The 26,860-nt window shown below is 35.9% G+C and overlaps 1 long non-coding RNA gene across 1 annotated transcript; it reads left to right on the top strand.

The window, feature by feature from the left end:
* The first annotated feature begins 1,235 nt into the window (after positions 1 to 1,235).
* Positions 1,236 to 5,705, top strand: LOC112790920 (uncharacterized). Its single transcript, XR_003196979.1, has 3 exons — positions 1,236 to 2,258; positions 2,342 to 2,458; positions 5,375 to 5,705. It is a non-coding gene; the product is annotated as an uncharacterized lncRNA (long non-coding RNA).
* The last annotated feature ends 21,155 nt before the right edge of the window (positions 5,706 to 26,860 follow it).

The raw sequence follows: 26,860 nt of genomic DNA, 5'->3' as shown, positions 1-26,860 counted from the left end.
TAATGAGTTAATCCCACTTAGTTAACCCCTAAACAATGGGAAAAGTCAAGTAGGCATAATTGGTCTTAATTTACGAATCCTAGCTAACTTACTAATTAAGCTTAGTAAAAAGTTAGCGTTAGTAGAAACAAGATCAACTAACAATCCAAAACTACCATTCAATGTTGGACTTTAATGACTCTAGGATCCTATTTACTCAAACTTCAACCTAAGAAATGAAAATCTACTCCATATTCACAATGAGCATTTCAACAAACACTTGGTGGAAAGCATAGTAAATTGCAAAATCTAATGGAAACAATAGCCAAACAATGCTAACAATCAATACTAATAATTCAATCAAGCATATATAAATCTCAAAACATCAAATTCATTAACAAGAAACTCAAGGATTCACAAGTTTATATACTAACAAAATAACCTTAATTATAAGAAAATTCAAGTATAGTGCAAGGGGTGAAAAAATTAAGAGCAGCATCCAATTAAGATAAGCTAATGAAGTGAGGGTCTTTCTCTCTAGAAAAAACAATGAAAAACTAACTAAAACTTGTAAAATTAATGAATGAGTATGTTGTGTTCTTCCCCCTTGAGTGAGCTTTCCTTTTGGCTTCAGAACCTCCAAAATTGGGCTAAAGAGCCCCCCAAAATGCTCAACACGTGACTTTCTAAATGAGACAAGCACTCGCACTTGTGCGTACGCACGTATCCGGGTGTCCTTCTCCTTTGTTTCTTTATGAATTTTCTTACTTTGCATACTTTTCTTCCACCCCTTCAAAGTCATCCTTGCTATTGGTCCTGAAATCACTCAACAAATATATCAAGACATCAAATAAAATAAAAGTGGGATTAATTTGACAATTTAGAGAACAAAAAGCATGTTTTTGACAATTAAGTACAATTGAATTAAGATTATTATCCAATTTTATAATTATTGAATTATTTTCTATATCTAAATTATAAAGTTGGTAGTTATGAAATAATAATAATTTTATATGATTCGACTTAAATAATTAATATTTTTGAATTTAATACTTATGTTTTGGGAAATAAAGAAAATTAATTATATTATTTCTAATTCTTGGATTTTAGCATTTAGTTGAAAAAAATTTGTAATATTGATAAAAAAATAGTATTTTTATACATAATTATTGTTGGATTAAAATTTATTTCAAATTACTATATTATCCCTATTTTTATTTGAAATTACTTAAACTACCCCTAACCCTAAACCTAACCCAACACCCACACACACTCACCAAACCCTAGCCACCCCCCAAACCCACACAGCAGCAGCAGCTGCTATTAGAATGAAACAAAAAGAAAGAAAGGATTAGGAGGAAAACGGGGAAGAAGGAGAGGGAAGAGAGGAGGAACGGCGCCAATGAGGAGCCCACTATCACCGCTGCCGCGTCATCGTTGGGTCTTGGAGGGAGGCCATGCCTTTGAGCTGTCACCGTCGATCCACCACAAGCCGCCATCGCAAGTCAGATTCAAGGTGAGAGAGAGAAAGCCGCGAGGAAGAAGGGAAGGAGAGAGAAAGGACCGTGCCGGCATCGTGCCTCACCGCCGCACCGCGTCCCACTATCGCCGCCATCACGTCTGGTCACTGTCGAGCTCGCCACTGAAGACGCCGCCTGTGCTGCCAACTCCACCGCGTTCTACACCGAGGGTCCCAGTCCTGTTAGATCTATCATCGTCATGCCTTTGTGCCGTTGAAAGAGCCTCCGTTTGCTCCGCCAATCTGTCACCATGCTGCTGGGCTATCGCCGCTACCACCAAAAGCCTGCATCATTGTTGTCCTCATTGTGGAGTCAGTTGTCGTCACCTATGGTGGAGCCAGAGAGAGAGAGAGATCTCGAGAGCAGAAGAGAGAGAGGGGAGACCCGAACCCAGCCATCGCCAGGGAGCTCCACACCGCCTCTGCTGCCCGAAACCCCGCCGCTGTCGCCGATCTGTAGGCGCTGTCGCCGTTGAGCTCTTCCACCATCCTTCGGGTCACTGGGAATGTGACTGTGATCATCGGAACCACCATCAGAGTTATAGCTATTTCAGTTCAGCCGTTCTTCCCTGTTTGGATAAGCGTTTCATTCCGGAACCTTAGAATCGGTATTTTTGTTTTAAGTTGTTTAAGGATTGAGGTCTTGGTGTCATAGGATCGAGTTACGGGTCTTGATTGTTGAGTTCTATGAATGTTGCACGCGACATTAAGCTGCTGCGTCGTCACCGGAGCTGCCACTGCTCTGTTCTCGGGCTTATTCGTAAGTACAATAAGTTGTTCCTCATCCCAAACCTCTATAGTAGTTATTCTGTTATGTGTTTCTAAGGTCCTTGCAATGTTAAGCTTTAGGATTATGTTTTGGTTCTTGCGTGCCGTTGCTGAGGTTGCAGCTGCCGCCGTTGCTGGCCAAGAAGAAAAGGAATTCTCTGACGCTTCTGGTTAGTGGTTTCGCTTCATGAGGTATGGGCCTTTTCAGAAAAGCATATTATAAATTGGAATTATTATATATGGATATTATGTGGTAAAAATGTATCCTTGAGTGATTGTATATGTCTTATGAAATGTTGGTTGTCTTGGAAGAATATGAATGCTTGTGTGACTAGATTATTATTCGGTTTTGTAAAACAGATTGTTCTTGAAGTGCTTCTTTAAAGTTATTTCTTAAAATTTGTTGAAATCAAGTTCAATCTATTGGAAATGAATTGAGTTTGAATTTGTTTTCTTGAAAGATGAGAATGGAATGAATTTTCGGAATTAGTTTGATTTGAAACTGATTTGGTTTTGAACTCATGGAAGGGGTTGTGGAATGGTTTGGTTGGGACCCGGAAAGGGTGGCAAAGTCCAAGTTTTAGGGGAGGTGCTGCCGAAATTTACATAAAAAATCTTATACTTTGTTTGAAAAGTTATTTAGAAAGGCTTGGAATTTAAGAAATTGTATTATTTGATTTATTAAGAAAATAGTTATGTTTTCAAGTTTAATTTATTTAAGAAAACTATATGTCTTGAGTTCGATTTATTTAGAAAGGAATCACTTTACCATTTTGAATCACTAAAGAAAAGTATTATGTTCTAATATTGATTTTAAATATAAAAAAGGTCTTATGCATTTAGTTAGACTTAAGGATTTCGTTCAGAGGAGCTTTTAGTGATTCTAAAAGAAATTGGACTTTTGATTGAATAATTGTGTTTGTGAAATTTTGGAAGAAGTCAAAGAATTGGTTTTAAGAAGGAACCTGAAAGTGGTTTTTATTTAAATGGATTGGCTCCATTTCAAGTGAATTGGTTTTGGATTGGGTTGGGACTTGTGACTTTATACGATTCAGTTTTATAATAAATTTTGTTTCTTTTTACTTAAACCAAGAACCTATGATTTTAAGAGTTCAATAAATTTTTAAGAAATTGAGATAGATTGTCCTTCCCTAAAGTCTTGAGACGCTGCTGAGAAATTTCTATTACCAAACTCTATTTTTGGATGACTATTTGTTTGGATCTTTCAAAAGAGATTTTTAATTTGGCCTAGTTGCCAAATCGTCTGGAAGTTTTAGAAGGATGTTGTGGAAGTATGGCTTGTTTTGAAAGAGAAAAATTCTTTCGAGAAAGATGGCTTATAAGCTATAAGTGATTTGAAAAATGTGAATTTTTGAAGTTAAGACTGGATGAATTGAATTTGATTTCAAAGAAAAGTGATTTGAGAAAAGTGATTTATGGCTTGAATGATGATTTTATGAGATTTATGATGTTGGATGGTGAAAGTGCTATTATGTCATGAGTCGGAATAGCTGTATATGATAATGAATCATGGCTGATTGTGGAATATGTTATGAGCCAGATGGCTGAGTATGAATATGGATGATTATTGAGTTGATAAAGTAAATGTTGCACTTTCAATTATCTGAGATACGAGTTTCCCTAGGTAGAAGCAGTGGCTAGCTACCACGTGCTCCAAGTTAAGACTCGATACTTTGCTGACCCTATGTCGTTAGTGTGGCTGGACACTGTAAAAGTTTTGGATGAGCTCGTCCCTATGGATAAACACAAGTGCGAGTGTTGTGTGATTATGATTATGATTGTGAATAACTCGAGTTGGGGATGCACGACAGATGGACATTGCAATGATTAGCTACTAGGACTTGTCGGATTGGCTTTATAACCGACAGATGAGACTCATCAGCCACTACGACAGGCAATTTATCATATGCATCTATGTGACATTGTTTGGGTGTGCATATTGTACTTGGTTTGCCTATGTGATTAATTGTGTTTAATTGCTAATTGCTCTACTTAAAGTAACTGCTTGATTGTACTTGAACCTTTTACTTATGTTTGTGACTGAAAGTTGGTTGTATTATGGTGGATTGGTTACTGTTTGGATTATTTGGGCCTAGGGCCATGATTGATTATGAGATGGGATGAAGGTAGTGTTTGATTTTGTGTTTTTGGTTTAGAAAAGTATGAAAAATTAAACTAGTTCAGCATAGGCTTAATGAACCTATGCTTGGAACAGTTTGATCATTCATACTGTGTGAGAAAAACTTTCAAAAAGGCTTTTGGTTTATTTTATTAAGGAATTAACAGTTTTCTCTTTCAGAGAGGATTTTGGATTTTTGATATTAAACCTTTGGTTTTGGAAAGATGCATAAGATGGTTATTAATCACTGTAACAGTTTTACCTTTACATATCCTATTATAGTAATTTTTAAAAAACCCTCTACTGAGAACCCTTTCGAGGATGACGTTCTCACCCCCTACAAATTTCCCTTTTCAAGATAAGGACGCATAAGTCACGAAGAGTTTACCTAGTTGTTGTTGTCGTGATGTTTTGTATTGATTTAGTCATTATTTATTGTTTCCTTGCCTCAGTCTTTATACATTCTATAAGAGGGATAGGAATTATATTAGTTAATGCTTGTAAGACTATTAGTGTATGTGTATATATATATATATATGTATGTATGTATGTATTTTTTGTGAGTTTTATAAGTTGTATTGTATGTATGGATGTATGTCACCTATCAAAAAGTATTTTGGAGCGGTTATACAGTTTAAAGTTTTAAACAGGCTCATATTTTAGTATTAAATATTTTAAGAGTTGTTGTAATACCCGAGCTATCAGAGTGGCGCAGTCGAAAGCGTGAGATTTTGATAGTTAGGGTGTTAAAAAACTTATATTTTAGTAATAAGCTTAATGTATAGTTATATGCATATCATTCTAGACTTACTTCAAAGTGCTAACATCAACAAAATGGGAGAGATTTGAGCCCTTATACTGAATCCAACCACTATGAGGTCGTGAATATTATCTGCGCCACTTTTGTATATGCTTTTTCTTTTAATATTTAAAGTGAAAATCTGTTATGACACTTGGTAATTTTGCAGGGACTTTTCATATTTTTCTAATTAGAGGACTTGCAAGAGATAGTAAAATCCAAAAAGATAATGTTCTGGAGGCCGAAGTTGAGATCTTCAAGAAGATTTAAGATCCAAATGAGTGATTTGTATATTTATCCAAAAGTTTTATACATTTTGGACTTTAATTTTATGTGTTATTTTGAACTTTGCACGAAGCCTTTATGTTAAAAGCTTTTTATTTTGATCCTTGGTTAGGGAATCAATTTTGCTTTTTTATTGGTGCCTATTATATCAACCGGGTGTACCTTTCACGGGTTTCCTATTATATTTTATTTAATTTTCAATATTTTTATGTGTATATTTTCTTTGTTACAATTTTGGATTTCTATGTTTTTCATTTTGGGCTGACTATGTTAAAAGTGTTAGGAATGCTATAAAGCACATTGGTTTTTATATTAATTTTTTTATGATTTTTCTAGTGTTCTTTTGATAACTTCTGCTAAGCCAACTTGATAGAGACTAAATTTTTAGATGCAGAATAGGATACTTACTGACAATCTTGTAATTGGTCTTCAATTTTGTAATGATTACTCAGTTGAGAAAATGAAAACTTCAAAAAATGAGTTGTCTCCTATATGCCATTTGATTTTCCTTTCATATGAATTTAAACATTGTGAAATATTCTTATTTCTTTTGATATGGTGAATGCCGCCCATTTGTATACTTTTAATTTCAATAAGAATTTACAAATCGTAGTTGATTTGTTTCAAATCCTGAAAAGATTCTTCTACTTCTTAAATTTAGTGAGCATTTCTTAAATTTAGTGAGCATGTCTTTCTATATGAATCTGTTACTAATGGGAGAATAACAGGTTGGTTTAGTAAGATATTCTTTTTCCACTTCTTTTTTGAAAGAATATAATCTTTTGTCATGTTTTAGCAAGATGTTCTAATTGCAATATATGCTTGATTATATTTCTTGCATTTTATTGTTTTATTATATTTCTTGCATTTTATTGTTGTTTTGGGCCTGAGGCTCTTTAATTTGATGTATGAGTCGTCTTAATTTACAGTGGTGAAAAACTTCTGTACATGATATTCATTAGTTTTTTTCTTTTTTTAATGTAAATCCTTTTAGCCTCAAAACATTCAGTGGCTTAAAATTTATATATATATATATATATATATATATATATATATATATATTATATATATATATATATATATATATATATATATATATATATATTGCAAAATCACAATCTAGGCAACTATTTATGTTGACAACTTTCAAGTTTCACATTGTTCACTTACCTAAGAATAAGGATAAAATTTTCCTTATAGTGATTTTGATTATTTGATATTATTCATGTTTATCTTTGTTATCTTTCAAGTACAAATATATTTATTTAACATTAGAAATCAAAATTATTGGTTACTGCAGTTTATTGCTTTTGCAAGTTTATTGGTTACAATGTTGCTAATCAATGATGTGTGACTCAGGGATCAGAAAAAGAAAATATTTAAATGTAATTCTGATATGAATTTATTTTTCAAGTTCATATATTTAATTATGAGTTGGTTTTTTAATTCATGAAGACTAAAATATCTTGTTGGGAGCAACCTTTGTAATTGATGATCCGGATTAAGGTTAGTTTAAACTATTTAGTTTTTTATTTTGTTGTGTTATATCTCTTTTGTGATGATACTTATGTTTAGGGTGTTATTCTTATTATTGAGTAAATGTCAATTATAATTCATTTATCCTTTTTAGATATAAGACATATAATCTAATATGTGCAACCTAGACATAGTTTCTTCCTTTTTAGTGGTTAAACATGAAAGTCTTAACAAATAATTGGATTTAAGGAAAATGTTTCTAATGGTCATACTAACAATATGTTGACAAAATGGTATTAAGTACCTAATTTGTGCATGGAAATAATTCAAACTGATTAGTGTCTTGAAGAAACATTCTCTACCGCCAGACAGTGCTGAAGATCCATGTTTCAACTTGATTACATTATATCAAAAATAACTCTAAAACTCATCTTTATATCAAAGATAATTGTTGATGCATTCAACAAACATTCCTGAATACTTCTTTGAATACCACATTATCCGTCTCATTCTTTTTCTTCTCATCATGACTCAGTAGTATCTTAAGTCCTTCTTTTTTTTGTGATTCTAGAAACTGCAACACATATCTGACCATGCGTAAAAACAGGCTTTTTAAGTAAGAGCCCAACTTTTGACAATGATTGACCTTGACTTTTGTTTATAGTCATTGCATAAGATACCATTATAGGAAACTGTCTCAGTTGGAACTTAAATGGTATTCGATGATCGGATGGACTTAAAGTCATCCTTGGGATGAACACTCTTTGTCCTTTGTTTTTTTCCTATGCTGCTTCGTGCTTCTATGATGTGTTTTCCAAGCATGGTGACAACTAAGTGCACACCAGTGCACAATCCTGCCGAGTGATCAATATTCCTAAATAGCATTATAGGGGTTCTAACCTTTAATGTTAACTGATGGTTTGGAACAGCCGAGCAATTGATTATGTTCAGGAACTCGGGAGTGTGTATGGATTCCAGTAAATCATTATTAGACTCTGTTGGGCATGCCTTATCAGAACTATAATAGGTATGTGCTTCAGTGGGATTTAAGCTCATTATGTAATTATTTATTTCATCCACAATTTGCAATGTTGCTACAAGTATCGCTCGTCTTTTATGTGTTGATCAAGATTTTCCCCTGAAAATAGTTCTAGATAGGTCACCTTACAGATTGCCTCTATTGGGACATCCCAGTCCTTTACCAGAATGCCATATGGGATTTTAATTTTCACCTGAATCTCTAGGTGTACCATAATTTCCATCACCAATACCTAGAATCCAATCAGCAAATTGCTTCAAGTCATGCAACCTTTCATTGGAATCACCTACTCTCAATCTTATATTTTTTGTGAGGGTAAACAACTGACAGCTATTCCAAATATACGTTGAGTTTATTGTGGCATTAACAATTTCCTGCTTAGTTCCTTTTGGGATCATTGGTAGTATTTGTCAAAAATCACCTCAAAATACCACTGTCTTTCCTCCAAATGGCTCTATTTCACTATTCACATTCTTGAATATTAGAATGTCTCACATCGTCCTGTTAAGAGCTTCAATGCAGTACCTATTTATCATAGGAGCCTCATCCCAAATTATTAGTTTTGTCTTTATCAACAATTCAGCTAAGGCGCTCCCCTGTCTTATATTGCATGTGGAAAATTCATCCAAATTGAGTGGGATTGCAAAACGTGAATGTGCTGTCCTGCCAACGGGTAATAGAAGTGATGCTATCCCACTTGATGCATGATAAACCACTATTTCATGGTTTATCTTGTACTCAATTGAGTGGTTTTTATCAACACTTTATCCACTTATTCATACTATTTGCATGGTTTTACTTTGTCCATCCGAATTTTTTGCTATGATTGAAAACATGTTTCTTTGGGCTTTTAATTTTGCTATGTTTAATCCTCTCTTATTACCATTCGATGCCTTAATATGTGTGTTAAGTGATTTCAGGAATTACAGGGCAGGAATGGCTTAGAGGATGGAAAGGAAGCATACAAAAGTGGAAGGAATACAAGAAACTGAAGGAATTGCCAAAGTTGTCAGCCTGACCTCTTTGCACTAAAACGGTCATAACTTGAGCTACAGAGGTCCAAATGAGGCAGTTTTAGTTGCGTTGGAAAGCTAACATCTGGGGCTTCATAACGATATATAATTTGCCATAGCTGCTCTGAAGATAGATGATGCGCACGTGTGAATCACGCGAACACGTGACCTGGAAAAAATGCAATCCGCGCGAACGCATGGACGACGCTTCCGTGTGACTTTGCAGTGACCTGTACGAACCAGAAATCACTGGGGGCAATTTCTGGGCTGTTTTTGACCCAGTTTTTGGCCTAGAAAACACAGATTAGAGGCTATAAAGTGGGGAAATGTATCCATTTATCAAATAAGCTGATAATTCACAATTTTAGGTTTTAGATGTAGCTTTTAGAGAGAGAGGTTCTCTCATCTCTCTTAGGTTTTAGGATTAAGATTCCTCTTAAAGGATTTAGAATTTCTTCTTTTCAAATTCCAGGTTTAATGTTCCTTTTATTTATTTTTCCAATTTAATTTATGAATTTTTCCATGTTAGATTTGATTTCTTTTATTAATGCAAATTGATGTATTTCAGATTTATGATTTTTACTTAACTTTTTATATTCTTGGCTTTAATTGATGAATTGATAAATTGGAGACCCTTGAGTTGGAAGACTCAAGAGTTAATTGGTGATTGGCTCTCTGGCCACTAACACTAATCCTTCCCAAGGGAGATGATTAGGACTTGTGACTAGAAGTTGGCTCCTAAATTAATTTTCCTTTATTTAGTAAAGGATAACCAAGTAGAACAACAACCAATTACCATTACACTTGGAAAATTCAACAAGGATAGAACTTCCAATTAATCATTCTACCAGTCAAGGTTTTTATTTAGATATATATAAATCTCTTTTAATTTATATTGCTTTAATTTATAATTATATCTGTGCCCATTATCCAAACTCCAAATTTCCTAGAAAACTCATAACCAATAATAAATCATACTTCCCTACAATTCCTTGAGAAGACGACCCGAGGTTTAAATACTTCGGTTATTACTTTTTATTGGGTTTTGTTACTTGTGACAACCAAACTTTTGTACGAAAGGATTCTTGTTAGTTTAGAAACTATACTTGCAACGAGAATTTATTGTGAATTCTTTACTAGCAGAAATCCGATCATCAAAATGGCGCCGTTGCGAGAGAATTGCAAACGTGTGCCTTATTATTGGTTATTGTAAATATTTTCTTGTTTGTTTTCTTTGCTTTGATCTAAAAATTCTAAGTTTAATGTCATTTTATTGTTTTTCTCTTTCCTCATTAATTTCAAAAATATCTTTTCTCTTTATTTTAATTGATTTTTTCGAAAATTATATAAAAAATTCATATTTTTATTTTAAAATTTTTATGTTATCTTATCTTAGTTTTTTTTTTCGAAATTCAAATCTTTTTCAAAAAATCATATCTTTTTTAAAATCTTATCTTATCTTATTTCAAAATCAAAATTTCAAATTTCAATATTTAAATTCCAAAATTCAAAATTCAAATTTCAAAATTTAAATTTAAAATTTTAAAAATCAAACCTTTTCAAAATTTAAACCTTTTTCAAATTTTTTATTGTTAGTATTTCTAGTTTTAGGAGTTTATTTTCATTAAATTTTATTAGTTTTTATTTCCTTTAGCTACCATGAACTCTCACAACTTTGGCTATGAGTCTGGTTACAATTATGTTGCAGGGAGAGGAGATTACAATGAGAACATGCATCAAGGATGGGACAACCAAGGATAGGAGGAGCCACAATGATTTGATCAACCCTCTTGGCAACAACCTCTACCAACATACTATAACCAAGAGCCCTTACAAGAGGCATACCAAGATGACAGCTACGGTGAGCACTCTTTTGATTATCAACAACCACCACTATACGCCTATGAACCCCTTCATCAGCATAGCTTTGAACCACCGTACTCACAAGCCCCTTTTCACCATTCACCTTCATATGACCCTAACCCTTATCCACCACACCAACCACAATACGAACCATATGAACCATACATAGAACCACCACCTCAATACACACCATCTCCATATCCTTACCAAGAAAAACCACCTTCCTACCATGCACCCTTTCTCCAAAATAATGAACCCTCCTATCCACCCCAAACCTCCATGGAGAACACACTTACCTCTCTTATTAGTCTCACCTCTAAACTCCAAAATCTTATATCCCACATGGACCAACCCTCTACCTCTAATATTCAACCCCCAAGCTCCAGTACACTTCTATCTCAACCACATAATGATCCACCCATCCCATCACCACCCTCCATGAAAGAGCACCCACATCCATCAATCCAAGAGCAACATGATCCCAATGATGCTATTGATATAGAACAAGAGAAAAGGGATTGTCTTAGGGACGCAATGGATCGGTTGCACGCAGCCTTATTTCTAGAGGAGCAAGAGGAGTCCCACAATGTGGAGATAGAAGAGACCCTTAAAAGACCTCTTGATATGTGTATTTTGTGCATTAAATTTTTGTTGATTGTTAGATAAAAAGCAAGCTTTAGAAAGCAAGGTTAGAAGAGAATTGAGAGATCGAACCTTAAACACCTGAGAGATTAGAGTGCATACACTTCCAGTGAGGGTTCGATGCTCGATTCTTTGTTCCCAACTTTCATGAGCTATATTCTTCTTGCAAGTTATTTGTACTTCATTTTTATTTGAATTAGTGAAATCCAGTCCTTATTTGTTCTTGAAAGATTTATTTACTTTTAACCAAGTAGGTAATAACATTTTAGCATAGCATTCATACAAATAGGTTGCATTTCATACATTCTACCATTCCTCTTCACTCTCTTATAGTTCTCTTGAGCTTAGCCTGAGGACATGCTAATGTTTAAGTGTGGGGAGGTTGATAAACCAGTATTTCATGGTTTATCTTGTGCTCAATTGAGTGGTTTTTATCAACTCTTTACCCACTTATTCATACTATTTGCATGGTTTTACTTTTTTCTTCTGGATTTTGTGCTATGATTGAAAACATGCTTCTTTAGGCTTTTTAATTTTGCTATGTTTAATCCTCTCTTATTACTATTCGATGCCTTGATATGTGTGTCAAGTGATTTCAGGGATTACAGGGCAAGAATGGCTTGGAGGATGGAAAGGAAGCATACAAAACTGGAAGGAATACAAGAAACTGAAGGAATTGCCAAAGCTGTCAGCTTGACCTCTTCGCACTCAAACAGTCATAACTTGAGCTACAGAGGTCCAAATGTGTCGGTTCTAGCTGCGTTGGAAAGCTAACACTCGGGGCTTTGCAACGATATATAATTTGCCATAGTTGCTTCGAAGATAGGCAACACGCACGCGTGAATCACGCGAACGCATGACCTGGAAAAAATGCAATCTGCGCGAACGCATGGACGACGCTTCCGCGTGACTTTGTAGCGACCTATACGAACCAGAGGGCGATTTCTGAGCTATTTTTGACCCAGTTTTTGGCCCAGAAAACACAGATTAGAGGCTATAAAGTAGGAGAATGTATCCATTCATCAAATAAGCTGATAATTCACAATTTTAGGTTTTAGATGTAGCTTTTAGAGAGAGAGGTTCTCTCCTCTCTTTTAGGTTTTAGGATTAGAATTCCTCTTAAAGGATTTAGGATTTCTTCTTCTCAATTTCCAGGTTTAATGTTCCTTTTATTTATTTTCCCAATTTAATTTATGAACTTTTCCATGTTAGATTTGATTTCTTTTATTAATGCAAATTGAGGTATTTCAGATTTATGATTTTTACTTAGATTTTTATATTCTTGGCTTTAATTGATGAATTGATAAATTGGAGACCCTTGAGTTGGAAGACTCAATAGTTAATTGGTGATTGGCTCTCTGGCGACTAACACTAATCCTTCCCAATGGAGAGGATTAGGACTTGTGACTAGAAGTTGGCTCCTAACTTAATTTTCCTTTATTTAGTAAAGGATAACCAAGTAGAACAACAACCAATTACCATTACACTTGAAAAATCTAACAAGGATAGAACTTCCAATTAATCATTCTACCAGTCAAGGTTTATATATATATATATATATATATATATATATATATATATATATATATATATATATATATATATATATATATATATAAACCTATATATATATATATATATATATATCTTTTAATTTATATTGCTTTAATTTATAATTATATCTGTGCCCATTACCCAAACTCCAAATTTCCCAGAAAACTCATAACCAATAATAAATCATACTTCCCTGCAATTCCTTGAGAAGATGACCCGATGTTTAAATACTTCGGTTATTACTTTTTATTGGGTTTTGTTACTTGTGACAACCAAACTTTTGTACGAAAGGATTCTTGTTAGTTTAGAAACTATACTTTCAACGAGAATTTATTGTGAATTCTTTACTAGCAGAAATCCGATCGTCAATGCAACAGTGAGTACAATTTGTGATCGAGATCTCAATGCAGAAGCTAATGTTTGCCAAACAAAAGTTTTTCCAGTCCCACCATAACCATACAGGAAGAATACTCACTATAAAATTCTTATTTGTTTGTGGAAGTTTTTTAGTAGTAGTTATTAAAACCTCCATAGTATATTTTATTTGTGACAATTTTAAATAATAAAACAAAAACTCCCACTATTATAATACTCTTAACCCAATTAATTATTAAAAGGCCAAACCAAACAAATATTAACTGAACATACAAAAAAAATCAGAAGAGTTCTGAAAGAGAGAGAGAGAACGAAAGGTTTGAACCCTAAAATATCGATTCCATCCACTGCCATTCATCTCCTCACCGTCGTTGCCGCCATATCTCCTCCATTAAAGCATCGCTGGTGGAGTTATGAGGATGAGGTGATCGTGGAGCTTCTCAATTCCTGGAGCTCTCGCCTCTCGGGATAGTAATGCTTCAGATCTTCCATTTCTGTGTCGTCTTTCACGGCGGGTACTGCCGCTGATTCTGCTTTTGCTCCAGCGGCTTGAAGCACTCAGAGAGTAGTTTGGGCGCGGACTCGGTGGCGCTGGCTGAGTAGATCTGTAAGGCTAGCGAGCGAAAGACTTTGGAAACTTTGATTAAAGCTGCAATAGTGCGATCGAAGCTATTAAATCTTGTGGAACTAATTCTCATGTCGTTTCGAGTCATTGAGGTGAGGATTTGTTCCTACTTTGTAAAGGTTTTCATGAACTGAACTAGGATCTTTAATATATCATTGTATAAAAAATAAAAATGCTTTGATGGAAGTTGTAGTCATATCATCTTTGATTGTTTTTGTTCTGTTGTAGATGAGTAACTTAAAAAGTCATTACAACACGTTTAAATTGAAGATAATTGAAATCCCCTGCTTACTTTATTTGAATTGTTTTTTACCTACTATCCGAGCTGTTGGTCCAACTCTTCTCACGATTTGGTAATTTCTTTTGTTGATTCAGGTTGAAAGAGTTTCCTTGCTGTTGGTCCAACTCTTCTCAAGGACTAATCTCTGTTGAAGCTTTATCGCTTGATCAACTTGTAGGTTATGCTTGCTACTGTCCGATGTGAAGAAATTGCCCAGGAGAAGTATAAAGCTGCAAAGGAGGTATTAAGAACACTTGAAAAAGGGGACTCATATTTAACTGAATTAATTGATTAATTTTATTCAATCTACCAGCATAAAGATATATATAACTGCTATTGCTGTTTAAAATTTCATCATAATGAAGTTAATTATTGCCTATATCCTTGATCTATATATGAACCAAATTGATTCTAATTGCTATTATGAGATATTTAAGGTGAATGATTATAAGCTAGCTAGCAATATTATTTGTGCATTCCTAATTACTAATGCTAGGGAAGTTTCTTTCAAATCAGGAATTGCATTAGCTGGAAAAGAATATGAAACGTAGCCCTACTGAATATTTGAATAGGCTCAGTTCACAAATTGATACTTGTTTGTTAGAGTGAGTATAATTGACTTTTCATGACACCATAACATTGAATTCTTTGTTCATATTAGACTGCTAGTAGTAGCAATGGTTTTTATTGTTCTATATGTTGGAAATAGAACGCTTCATACTTTACTCTCACTTTAGTTGGAAAAAGATTGATGTTGTAATGTAAGAAATGAAAACCTACCAGGTTCTAGCTCTTAACTGCAAGCTTATTAATTCCTTGGTCCTCATTCGTGAAATCGAATAGTAAGAATGGTTGTGAATTTAGGCGTAGTTTATTGGTTAATATTCCACATAAGTCACAACACAGAATGATATGATGAAGATGGAACATCTCTCTGTTTATATTATATATTATTATATTAATTAATGGTGGTTTAGTAACTATTAATTTGTATTTTGCATCTAGGTCTCTGTTTGCTTCTAAGGCGATAAAAGCAGGAGATTATATTTTGAAGGTTCCTTATAGAGTGGTAGGCATCCACTCTTAATCTTTCCTCAAACTATATGTTATGGCTTGCTTTTTATATGTCACAATGACAAGTCACTCTTGATAACATAGTATTTGTAATTGGTTTTGTAGCAAATAACAGCAGATAATCTCCCTGCTAAGATCAAATCTCTGATCAGTGAGGAAGTTGCAAATGTTGCAAAACTTGCTGTTCTTCTTCTAATTCAGGGAAAATTGGGTCAGGTACCATTGTTATCATGTTCCTGTAAAAGGTTTCATCTGAAATTTGGGAATTGTTAAACTTTTGCAAACTTTTGAGTTTTGCTCTTGGTAAAATCTAGAAGCTTGCTTGTATGTCTAAAATATCTCTCTCTGTATGCAGGATTCTCAGTGGAATCCTTATATTTGCCATCTACCATGGCAAGAGGAGTGATGACAGGTCATCTTAGCCTAGTTTCACTAGTCTTTTTCCTTTGTTTTCAATAGGTTTTATGCACTTTCTTGAGCCATAAGTAAGCCATTTGGGTAGAATTTCATGTGTACTTGGATTCAATCAACCATCCTTTAAATTGACACAAAATCATGAGGTTTAAGCTAAAATTAATTGGTTTTTAAATGAATTTTAAGCTTTATGAATTTTGTGATACTTTGATTGGTTGTTTTGATTACTTGTAGGTGAAGAAAAGAAAGAAACAAGGGAAGCGTGGCCTAAGGAAGGAAAAAGCGTGGCCTATGACCATTTGTTCCTTGGCATCATGAACTGACATGCATTAATGCTTATGCATACATGCATTTAACTATGGCCGAATGAAAGCATGCATTTAATGATTTTTCAACGTTAATGCAATTGGCTTTATTAATTAAAACATAACGAATGCATGCTTGAAATATTTAATTAGTAAAGCTAATGAAAGCATGCATTTCATTTTAATGCCGTTAAGACAAATTGGCCAATGCATTAACAACTAATTAACAAAGCCAATGATGCATGCATTATTAAGTTTTCTTTGCCAAAGGCATTAAAGCATGCAAAGCCAAAGCCAATGCAACGTTTGTGCCAACGTTTGACCTCAAACGTTGATGCAAACGTTGGCGCTAAAAAGAAGAAAAATGGCATTCTTGAAGGTGACGTTTGCGCCAACGTTTGACCTCAAACGTTGAGGCAAACGTTGGCACCTAAGAGGAGGCAGAGTGAGCTTTTGGCAGCGACGTTTGAGCCAACGTTTGACCTCAAACGTTGGGTCAAACGTTGGCTACATTTTGGCAAAAAGGAGCATGAAAGAACACCCCTGATTGATGAGCTAATTGAGCCACGTTTGCGCCAACGTTTGACCTCAAACATTGGGCCAAACGTTGGCCAAAAAGAGGCATGGGGAGATCCACGTTTGAGCTCACGTTTGACCTCAAACGTTGAGCCAAACGTGGATGACAGCATTTTGGGCCTCTGCATCATTGTTCACAAGGCAACGTTTGAGTCAACGTTTGACCTCAGACGTTGGCTCAAACGTGAAAGTTACATGGCCCGGTTCACAAGTGGATTTCTTCCCAGCATCTAGAGCAATCAACAGAGGCCACTAGCAACCCAATTCCATCAAGGCCAAGGCCCAATTCAAGGCTTGAAGATCATTAGAAGAAAGTGTATAAATAGCTTAGGATTTAAAGTTTTAGATAGCTTTTTGATTTGGGATTTTTGCTGAGAAACTTTTGGAGAGAGCAAGGGACATTGGAGAGAGTTTTTTTGGGAAGAGAATTGAATTCTCTTCCTCTGGGTTTTCTTGTTTACTTTCCTGCAAAGTTTGTTTGAATCTTGGGTGTTGGAGAATTGAAGAAATTCTGTTTCAATTCCATCCTGAGATCTCTCTGTTTTGAGTTACTGCACATTTGAGAAATTGATATTTGAATTCCTTTATTCCACTGCTTGATCTTAATTTCTCTTGCAATTGTTTTCTGAATTGGGATCTAGGAAGGCATTGAGATCTAGACTTAGTTATCTAGTCTCTTGGGTCCTGAGATCTATTGGTTTCTATTTTAATTTCCTTGTGTTATTCCTGCAGATCCAATCCCATTCCCCTTTTAAATTCTCAAGTCATTTACATTTCTTGCAATTTAAGTTTCTGCAATTTACATTACTTGCACTTTAAGATTCAGCTCCTTTACTTTCAGTTCTCTTTAATTTCTGCAAATCCCCCATTCCCCTTTACATTTTCTGCAATTTAAATTCCTGTCAACACAAATTCACACAATCAACACTTGTTTGCTTGACTAATTCAACCACTAAACTAAAATTGCTCAATCCTTCAATCCCTGTGGGATCGACCTCACTCCCGTGAGTTTTATTACTTGATGCGACCCGGTGCACTTGCCGGTGAGTTTCGTGTCGGATCGTTTTCCGCACATCAAATTTTTGGCGCCGTTGCCGGGGATTGAAATAGATTGACAATGATTAAGTGAGGTGGTAGTTTAGATCAAGCACTTTTTCTTTATTTTTGACTAACCCACTAACTGTTTGACATATTGTGTCACCTAACCCTCTAACCACATTCTAGCATTAGAATGTCCATGTTTCATTTGGTTTGTTTGTGATTCTTGCAGGTCATGGAGGCTGAGGTGCGTGAAGAGGGAGTAAGCAACAATACACAGCCTGTAAGAAGGGTGTTGGCCTCTTACACTATCCCCAATGCAAGAAACTGCGGGAGTAGCATACTCACTCCTAACGTTCATGCAAATAATTTTGAGTTAAAGCCACAACTCATCACCTTGGTTCAAAACAATTGTTCTTATGGAGGAGGACCACTTGAAGATCCAAATCAACACTTGTCTACTTTCTTGAGGATTTGTGACACTGTCAAAACCAATAGAGTGCATCCTGACATCTACAAGATGCTATTATTTCCATTTTCTCTCAGAGACAAAGCTACTCAATGGTTGGAATCCTTCCCAAGGGACAGTATAGACAACTGGGATGATTTAGTGAGCAAGTTCCTTGCCAAATTTTACCCACCTCAAAGGGTTATTAGATTGAAGACTGAAGTACAAACATTCACACAAATGGATGCTGAACCCTTATATGAGGCATGGGAACGATACAAGGCTCTAATCAGGAGGTGTCCTCCTGAAATGTTCAATGAATGGGATAGATTGCAGAATTTTTATGAAGGCTTGACATTGAAATCCCAGGAAGCATTGGATCACTCAGCTGGAGGCTCTTTGCAGCTCATGAAAACTGCAGAGGAGGCCCAAAATCTCATTGATATGGTGGCTAACAACCAGTATTTCTTTGCTCACCAAAGGCAACGCCAACCATCACAAAGGAAAGGAGTGATAGAGTTGGAAGTAGTGGACTCAATTCTAGCTCAAAACAAAATAATGCAGCAGCAAATTCAACAACAATTTGAGCAAATGGCCAAGAGGATTGATAGCCTCCAAGTTGCAGCAGTCAACACAAGCCAATCATCAACCAAATGGGGACAAAATGAAGAAAACCAAGAAGATCAGCAGCAGGAACAACCTCAATATGTGCACAACCAAAGCTCCGGCCAAAATGAAGTCTATGGTGACACCTACAATCCATCTTGGAAGAACCATCCAAACATAAGATGGGGAGATAACCACACTCAAAACCAGCAACCATGGCAAAGAAACTCAAACCAAAACAACTCAAGAAATAACCAAAACCACAACCAGCAGAACACTAACCCCAATCCATATAAAAAACCCCAAAACAACCACCCAAATTCTAGCTACTATCCACCCAATAACCAAACCACTAACCAAAACACCTACCATCAACCTTCAACATCTCACACTCAGCTACAAGCGTCACAAGACACTCAAAGAATCTCCAATTTGGAGTTATTGATGGAAAAGATGATGAAGCACCAAGAGATAATGATGGAGAAACTCATAAAAAATCAAGAGATGGCAAAACAAGATCAGGAAGCAGCACGGAAGGATCAAGCCATAACAAGCAAAAACCAAGAAGCTATAATCAAAAACCAAGAGGCTTCAATCAGAAATCTTGAGAAGAATATGGAACAAATGGCTAAACAAATTGCAGAGACGAGTGAGAAGCAATCAAATACATCCCTTATTGCTACTCAAGACCACCCAAGGGGCAAAGGAAAAGCTACAAAATGGGAGGAGTGCAAAGCAATCACAGTGGGAAGTGAGAAGACTATGAAGAAGGAAGCCATCAATCAGAACAAACACAACAAAGAAGTTCCACAAGAAGAGACAGAGGGGAAAAGTAAAGAGGATCAAGAAACCAAAAATGCACAATTTTCAAAGGGATACAAGAACATCCTTGAATCACAACTACAAGAGAAGAGGGAAGAAGCGAATCCTTGTGTCCCCAAACTTCCATACCCTCAGAGGTTTAAAAAAGAAAACGAGGATAAGCAATACTCAAAATTCCTAGACATATTCAAGACACTCAGCATCAATATTCCTTTTTTAGAAGCACTTGAACAGATGCCATTGTATGCCAAATTTATGAAAGAATTACTCACAAAGAAAAGATCCCTGAAGGAAGGACAAATTGTTGAGATGACAAAGGAATGTAGTGCTATCCTCCAAAGAGAGTTGCCAGAGAAGAAAGATGATCCTGGAAATTTTTACATACCTTGCACCATAGGAAACATAACAATTGAGAAGTCATTCTGTGACCTCGGTGCAAGCATAAACTTGATGCCTTTGTCTCTAATGAGGAAACTTAAAATTTCTGAGCTAAAGTCCACATGAATAGTTCTCCAAATGGCTGACAAATCCACTAAGCAAGCATTGGGAGTTGTGGAGAATGTGTTGGTAAAAGTGGGAAAATTCTTTCTCCCTGCTGACTTTGTTATCTCAGATATAGAAGAGGACCCTGACACTCCCATCATCCTGGGGAGGCCTTTCCTAGCTACGGGCAGAGCATTGATAGATGTTGAAAAAGGGGAATTGTTGCTGAGAGTGCATGATGAGCACCTAGCATTCCATGTTTTTAAAACCCTGCATGAGCCCACTCAAGAAGAAGATTGTATGAAGGATAAGGCCAGAGATCAAAGCTTGAAGGAGGCATTCAATGAGTCAAATCCAAGACTTCTAAATCCACAATTGAAAGAAGTAGAGATGGTGCAACAGACCAAAGAAATCAGGGAGGAACTAGATCCAAAACCCCCAGATGAGAACCTCAACACCCCAAATAAAGAACCACCAATGCATGAATTATCTTCTGAGAAAGAAAAGAAGAAGAGGCCAAGAGGGTGGAGAAACAAGAAAATCCCTACTGAAGGCTTTTCACCAGGGGATAAAGTGGTGTTAAACACCCAACCAATAAAGGTGTCTCCACAATTATCTGAATACTACACTGTGAACCGAGTCCTTTCACTTGAACACCTAGAGATCATCAAAGAGGAGACTGGAAGGAAGTTCACAGTAAGAGGAGAAAAGCTGAGGCACTATGATTTTCAACCTCCATGATCAAAGAATGAAGGATGTCAAGCTAGTGACATTAAAAGAGCGCTTGTTGGGAGGCAACCCAACATGAGGTAGTTTTCTTTTCATAGCTTTTTCAATAAAAAGGTTGAATAATTGATATGTATCGCAAGGAGCTAAGTTTGGTGTTCCACACCAAAACAAATTAAGAGAGAATGAAGCATTCTAAGTTTGGTGTTCCACCAAAATCTCACTTAAAAGCACATTCTCACTTCCTGCACAAAGCTAGCTCCAAGCAATCAGACAAATCATTCAACCATTTAATTGCTTTCTAGTTTTAGTTTTATAACCTTTAGCAAGGACACAAGATTTTACATATAGTTAATCTGTTGCATCAAAGGAAGTGGCAAGGAATTAAGTTTGGTGTTCCCACACCAAATTAAATCCAAAAGTCACATTCAATTCATGCATACTAACCAGTCACCTAAGGGCTTGAGAAGCAAGCAACTTTTGAGAATTGTACAGGGAACTAACAACCATTTGAAGATATTATGCATCATAACTCAAAAGGAGCACAACAGAAGGAAGGACAAGAGGACTCCAAACCAATAGGTTGTATCTATACTTAACTCTTGCTGTTGAGAAATGTTTTGACTTATGTCTTGCTAAAGTGTTCATTTAGTACAAGTAGAATCACTCTTTGCAACAAGTAAGCTAGTCTAAGTGTGTGCTTGTGTGTTTACTTTCACTTAACTAAATGCATGCTTTGTCCCCTGCATCTTTAATTCAATAAAAAGAAATGTTTGAAACATGAAGTAAGATGGTTCATTGCTAGCTAGAAGTCAAATAATAGTAAGTGGTGGCATGTATGTGTGATTGTATGGTAGCTCACTTTTAGTGAATAAAAGAACTAGACTATTCTCCTTTTAAGTAGAAAGTAGCTCATTGTCTATGAATCTCGAAAATAAAAGTCCATTGGTTGAAAAGAAAAACAAGTAGTAACGAGAAAAGCCAAAAGTGGCAGCAAGAAAAATAAAAAGAAGAAAGAATAAAGCTAGACACCAATAGCTTGAACCTTAGAATATATGCCTGTGGTGTTTTTGTACTAGGATCTGCTTGGATTATTAAGTTCTTTGGAGTGCATCAACACTTGGTAACTTGGGTTAACTAACCCGGGATTATCAACTGAAAGTCCACTATTAAGAGCAACCTAACTACAAGGCATTTAGTAACCCAAAGAGGTGCTGGGCATCAATGTTCTAAGAAGGAATGTGAGCCAAGTGTCTATAGTGAATAATGTGTCAAGCATAAATAAAGAAAAAAAAAAGAGCTTGCTACACATGACACTGAACTAAAGCTTATAGAAAAAAATAGTAACCAAGGACAAAGGAATAATGAGAGGTCATAGCAGTGTGTTGCTTGATACTTGGAGGAGACTTTCTAGGCCTAATTGTCAATAAGAAGTGAGTAGCCACATATATGCATAAAACCCCATGAGCTACCAATAATACTCTGCTAGCATAAACATCCTCTTCTATTTCATTATTTCTTCTTAATAAATTCAATACTTGCTTGAGGACAAGCAAGCTTTAAGTTTGGTGTTGTGATGACAGGTCATCTTAGCCTAGTTTCACTAGTCTTTTTCCTTTGTTTTCAATAGGTTTTATGCACTTTCTTGAGCCATAAGTAAGCCATTTGGGTAGAATTTCATGTGTACTTGGATTCAATCAACCATCCTTTAAATTGACACAAAATCATGAGGTTTAAGCTAAAATTAATTGGTTTTTAAATGAATTTTAAGCTTTATGAATTTTGTGATACTTTGATTGGTTGTTTTGATTACTTGTAGGTGAAGAAAAGAAAGAAACAAGGGAAGCGTGGCCTAAGGAAGGAAAAAGCGTGGCCTATGACCATTTGTTCCTTGGCATCATGAACTGACATGCATTAATGCTTATGCATACATGCATTTAACTATGGCCGAATGAAAGCATGCATTTAATGATTTTTCAACGTTAATGCAATTGGCTTTATTAATTAAAACATAATGAATGCATGCTTGAAATATTTAATTAGTAAAGCTAATGAAAGCATGCATTTCATTTTAATGCCGTTAAGACAAATTGGCCAATGCATTAACAACTAATTAACAAAGCCAATGATGCATGCATTATTAAGTTTTCTTTGCCAAATGCATTAAAGCATGCAAAGCCAAAGCCAATGCAACGTTTGCGCCAACGTTTGACCTCAAACGTTGAGGCAAACGTTGGCGCTAAAAAGAAGAAAAATGGCATTCCTGAAGGTGACGTTTGCGCCAATGTTTGACCTCAAACGTTGAGGCAAACGTTGGCACCTAAGAGGAGGCAGAGTGAGCTTTTGGCAGCGACGTTTGAGCCAACGTTTGACCTCAAACGTTGGGTCAAACGTTGGCTACATTTTGGCAAAAAGGAGCATGAAAGAACACCCCTGATTGATGAGCTAATTGAGCCATGTTTGCGCCAACGTTTGACCTCAAACATTGGGCCAAACGTTGGCCAAAAAGAGGCATGGGGAGATCCACGTTTGAGCTCACGTTTGACCTCAAACGTTGAGCCAAACGTGGATGACAGCATTTTGGGCCTCTGCATCATTGTTCACAAGGCAACGTTTGAGTCAACGTTTGACCTCAGACGTTGGCTCAAACGTGAAAGTTACATGGCCCGGTTCACAAGTGGATTTCTTCCCAGCATCTAGAGCAATCAACAGAGGCCACTAGCAACCCAATTCCATCAAGGCCAAGGCCCAATTCAAGGCTTGAAGATCATTAGAAGAAAGTGTATAAATAGCTTAGGATTTAAAGTTTTAGATAGCTTTTTGATTTGGGATTTTTGCTGAGAAACTTTTGGAGAGAGCAAGGGACATTGGAGAGAGTTTTTTTGGGAAGAGAATTGAATTCTCTTCCTCTGGGTTTTCTTGTTTACTTTCCTGCAAAGTTTGTTTGAATCTTGGGTGTTGGAGAATTGAAGAAATTCTGTTTCAATTCCATCCTGAGATCTCTCTGTTTTGAGTTACTGCACATTTGAGAAATTGATATTTGAATTCCTTTATTCCACTGCTTGATCTTAATTTCTCTTGCAATTGTTTTCTGAATTGGGATCTAGGAAGGCATTGAGATCTAGACTTAGTTATCTAGTCTCTTGGGTCCTGAGATCTATTGGTTTCTATTTTAATTTCCTTGTGTTATTCCTGCAGATCCAATCCCATTCCCCTTTTAAATTCTCAAGTCATTTACATTTCTTGCAATTTAAGTTTCTGCAATTTACATTACTTGCACTTTAAGATTCAGCTCCTTTACTTTCAGTTCTCTTTAATTTCTGCAAATCCCCCATTCCCCTTTACATTTTCTGCAATTTAAATTCCTGTCAACACAAATTCACACAATCAACACTTGTTTGCTTGACTAATTCAACCACTAAACTAAAATTGCTCAATCCTTCAATCCCTGTGGGATCGACCTCACTCCCGTGAGTTTTATTACTTGATGCGACCCGGTGCACTTGCCGGTGAGTTTCGTGTCGGATCGTTTTCCGCACATCAAGGAATTGCATAACAAGGCAGGTTTTCTTTTCATTTTGGTTTTAGAGTAATGATCTTTATCTTTTTAACATGGTGAAAATTGTTCTTGTTATATGGTTGATGAGCGGATAATTTATACGCTTTTTGGCATTACTTTTAGGTAGTTTTTAGTAAGTTCAAGCTACTTTTAGGGATGTTTTCATTAGTTTTTATGTTAAATTCACATTTCTAGACTTTACTATGAGTTTGTGTGTTTTTCTATAATTTCAGGTAATTTCTGGCTGAAATTGAGGGACTTGAGCAAAACTCTGAAAAAGGCTGACAAAAGGACTGCTGATGCTGTTGGAATCTGACCTCCCTGCACTCGAAATGGATTTTCTGGAGCTACAGAACTCCAAATGGCGGGCTCTCAACGGCGTTGGAAAGTAGACATCCAGAGCTTTCCATCAATATATAATAGTCCATACTTTATTCGGAAATTGACGATGTAACTTGGCGTTGAACGCCAAGTACATGCTGCTGTCTGGAGTTAAACGCCGGAAACACGTCATGATCCGGAGTTGAACGCCCAAAACACGTTATAACTTGGCGTTCAACTCCAATAAAAGCCTCAGCTTGTGGATAGATCAAGCTCAGCCCAAACATACACCAAGTTGGCCCCGGAAGTGGATTTATGCATCAATTACTTACTCATGTAAACCCTAGTAGCTAGTCTAGTATATATAGGACATTTAACTATTGTATTAGACATCTTTTGACAGTTTAATCTTTTGACTATTCGGTCTCTTGATCATGGAGAGGGCTGGCCATTCGGCCATGCCTGAACCTTTCACTTATGTATTTTCAACAGTGGAGTTTCTACACACCATAGATTAAGGGTGTGGAGCTCTGCTGTACCTCAAGTTTCAATACAATTATTATTACTTTCTATTCAATTCTCTTCTATCCTTATTCCAAGATATACGTTACACTTAACTTTGATGAATGTGATGATCCGTGACACTCATCATCATTCTCACATATGAACGTGCGTGACTGACAACCACTTCCGTTCTACTCTAGGCCGGGCGCATATCTCTTAGATTCCCCAACAGAATCTTCGTGGTATAAGTTAGATAGATGGCGGCATTCATGAGGATCTGGAAAGTCTAAACCTTGTCTATGGTATTCCGAGTAGGATTCTGGGATTGAATGACTGTGACGAGCTTCAAACTCCTGAAGGCTGGGCGTGATGACAAACGCAAAAGAATCAAGGGATTCTATTCCAACCTGATTGAGAACCGACAGATGATTAGCCGTGCTATGACAGAGCATAGGAACGTTTTCACTGAGAGGATGGGATGTAGCCATTGACAACGGTGATGTCCTACATACAGCTTGCCATGGAAAGGAGTAAGAAGGATTGGATGAATGTAATAAGAAAGTAAAGATTCAAGAGGAGCACAGCATCTCCATACACCTATCTGAAATTTCCACTATTGATTTACATAAGTATTTCTATCCTTTTTATTTTCTATTTATTTATTAATTTTTGAACTCACCATAAACCAATTTAATCTGCCTAACTGAGATTTACAAGGTGACCATAGCTTGCTTCATACCAACAATCTCTGTGGGATCGACCCTTACTCACGTAAGGTATTACTTGGATGACCCAGTACACTTGCTGGTTAAGTTGAACGGAGTTGTGGAAAGAAAAAGCTTCTCTAACAGTGCCTGGAACTCATGTATCACAATTTCGTCCACCAATGGTGTATGACTTTGATTTATTTTTCTTTTACACATTTCATTACCTTGTGCTATTATAAACTATATTATTAACTATGGTATTTCTTTTGATCTTGGATTTTTTGGAATGAAAGTGAGCTGGAGATGATTCATCGAAGCTCGATTTATTGGGAAACAGTTAACCAAAAGTCTCAAATTGAAAGGGACTTCTTGGCGATCAGGCCTGTAAGTGCTTTGTGTCGGCTATATATATATATATATATATATATATATATATATATATATATATATTCTATCTTATGACATGTAAGTCATTTTCTGCCAGGGGAGGAGTACACATATATAATAGGATGAAACATCTTAAGAAAAAACTAATCAGAATATAGAAACTTTATACTAGAATAGGTAGTCTTGGAGTATGGAGTATAAGAGGTCATGATGAATTGATTACTTCTATATTTAAAATTTAGAATCATCAAAAGTTCTTTCAATCAAAATTAAAGAAATGTATTGAGGACAATAGAAGAACAATGTTTGAGACAGAAGATCTTGGAGTTTCTATTCTTCAAGATTTGCATGCACAGCGACAGCCTCTACTACAAGCAAATAACACGATAGTGTTTAACTTTCTTGAATAACTAACGAGTTGTCTGCGTTTCATTTGGTAATTAGTTATATTTTAAGAACTATACACCCCTGAAATAAAAACTTAGGCAGTATTTTGATTTTTATCTCTCGGATTTGACTCTCGTGTGGCATTT

This window comes from Arachis hypogaea, chromosome 3 (assembly GCF_003086295.3).
Source record: "Arachis hypogaea cultivar Tifrunner chromosome 3, arahy.Tifrunner.gnm2.J5K5, whole genome shotgun sequence".
NCBI classification, from domain to species: Eukaryota; Viridiplantae; Streptophyta; class Magnoliopsida; order Fabales; family Fabaceae; genus Arachis; species Arachis hypogaea.
The sequence above is the reverse complement of the archived record's forward strand: the minus strand, read 5'-3'. Positions and strand labels throughout refer to the sequence as shown.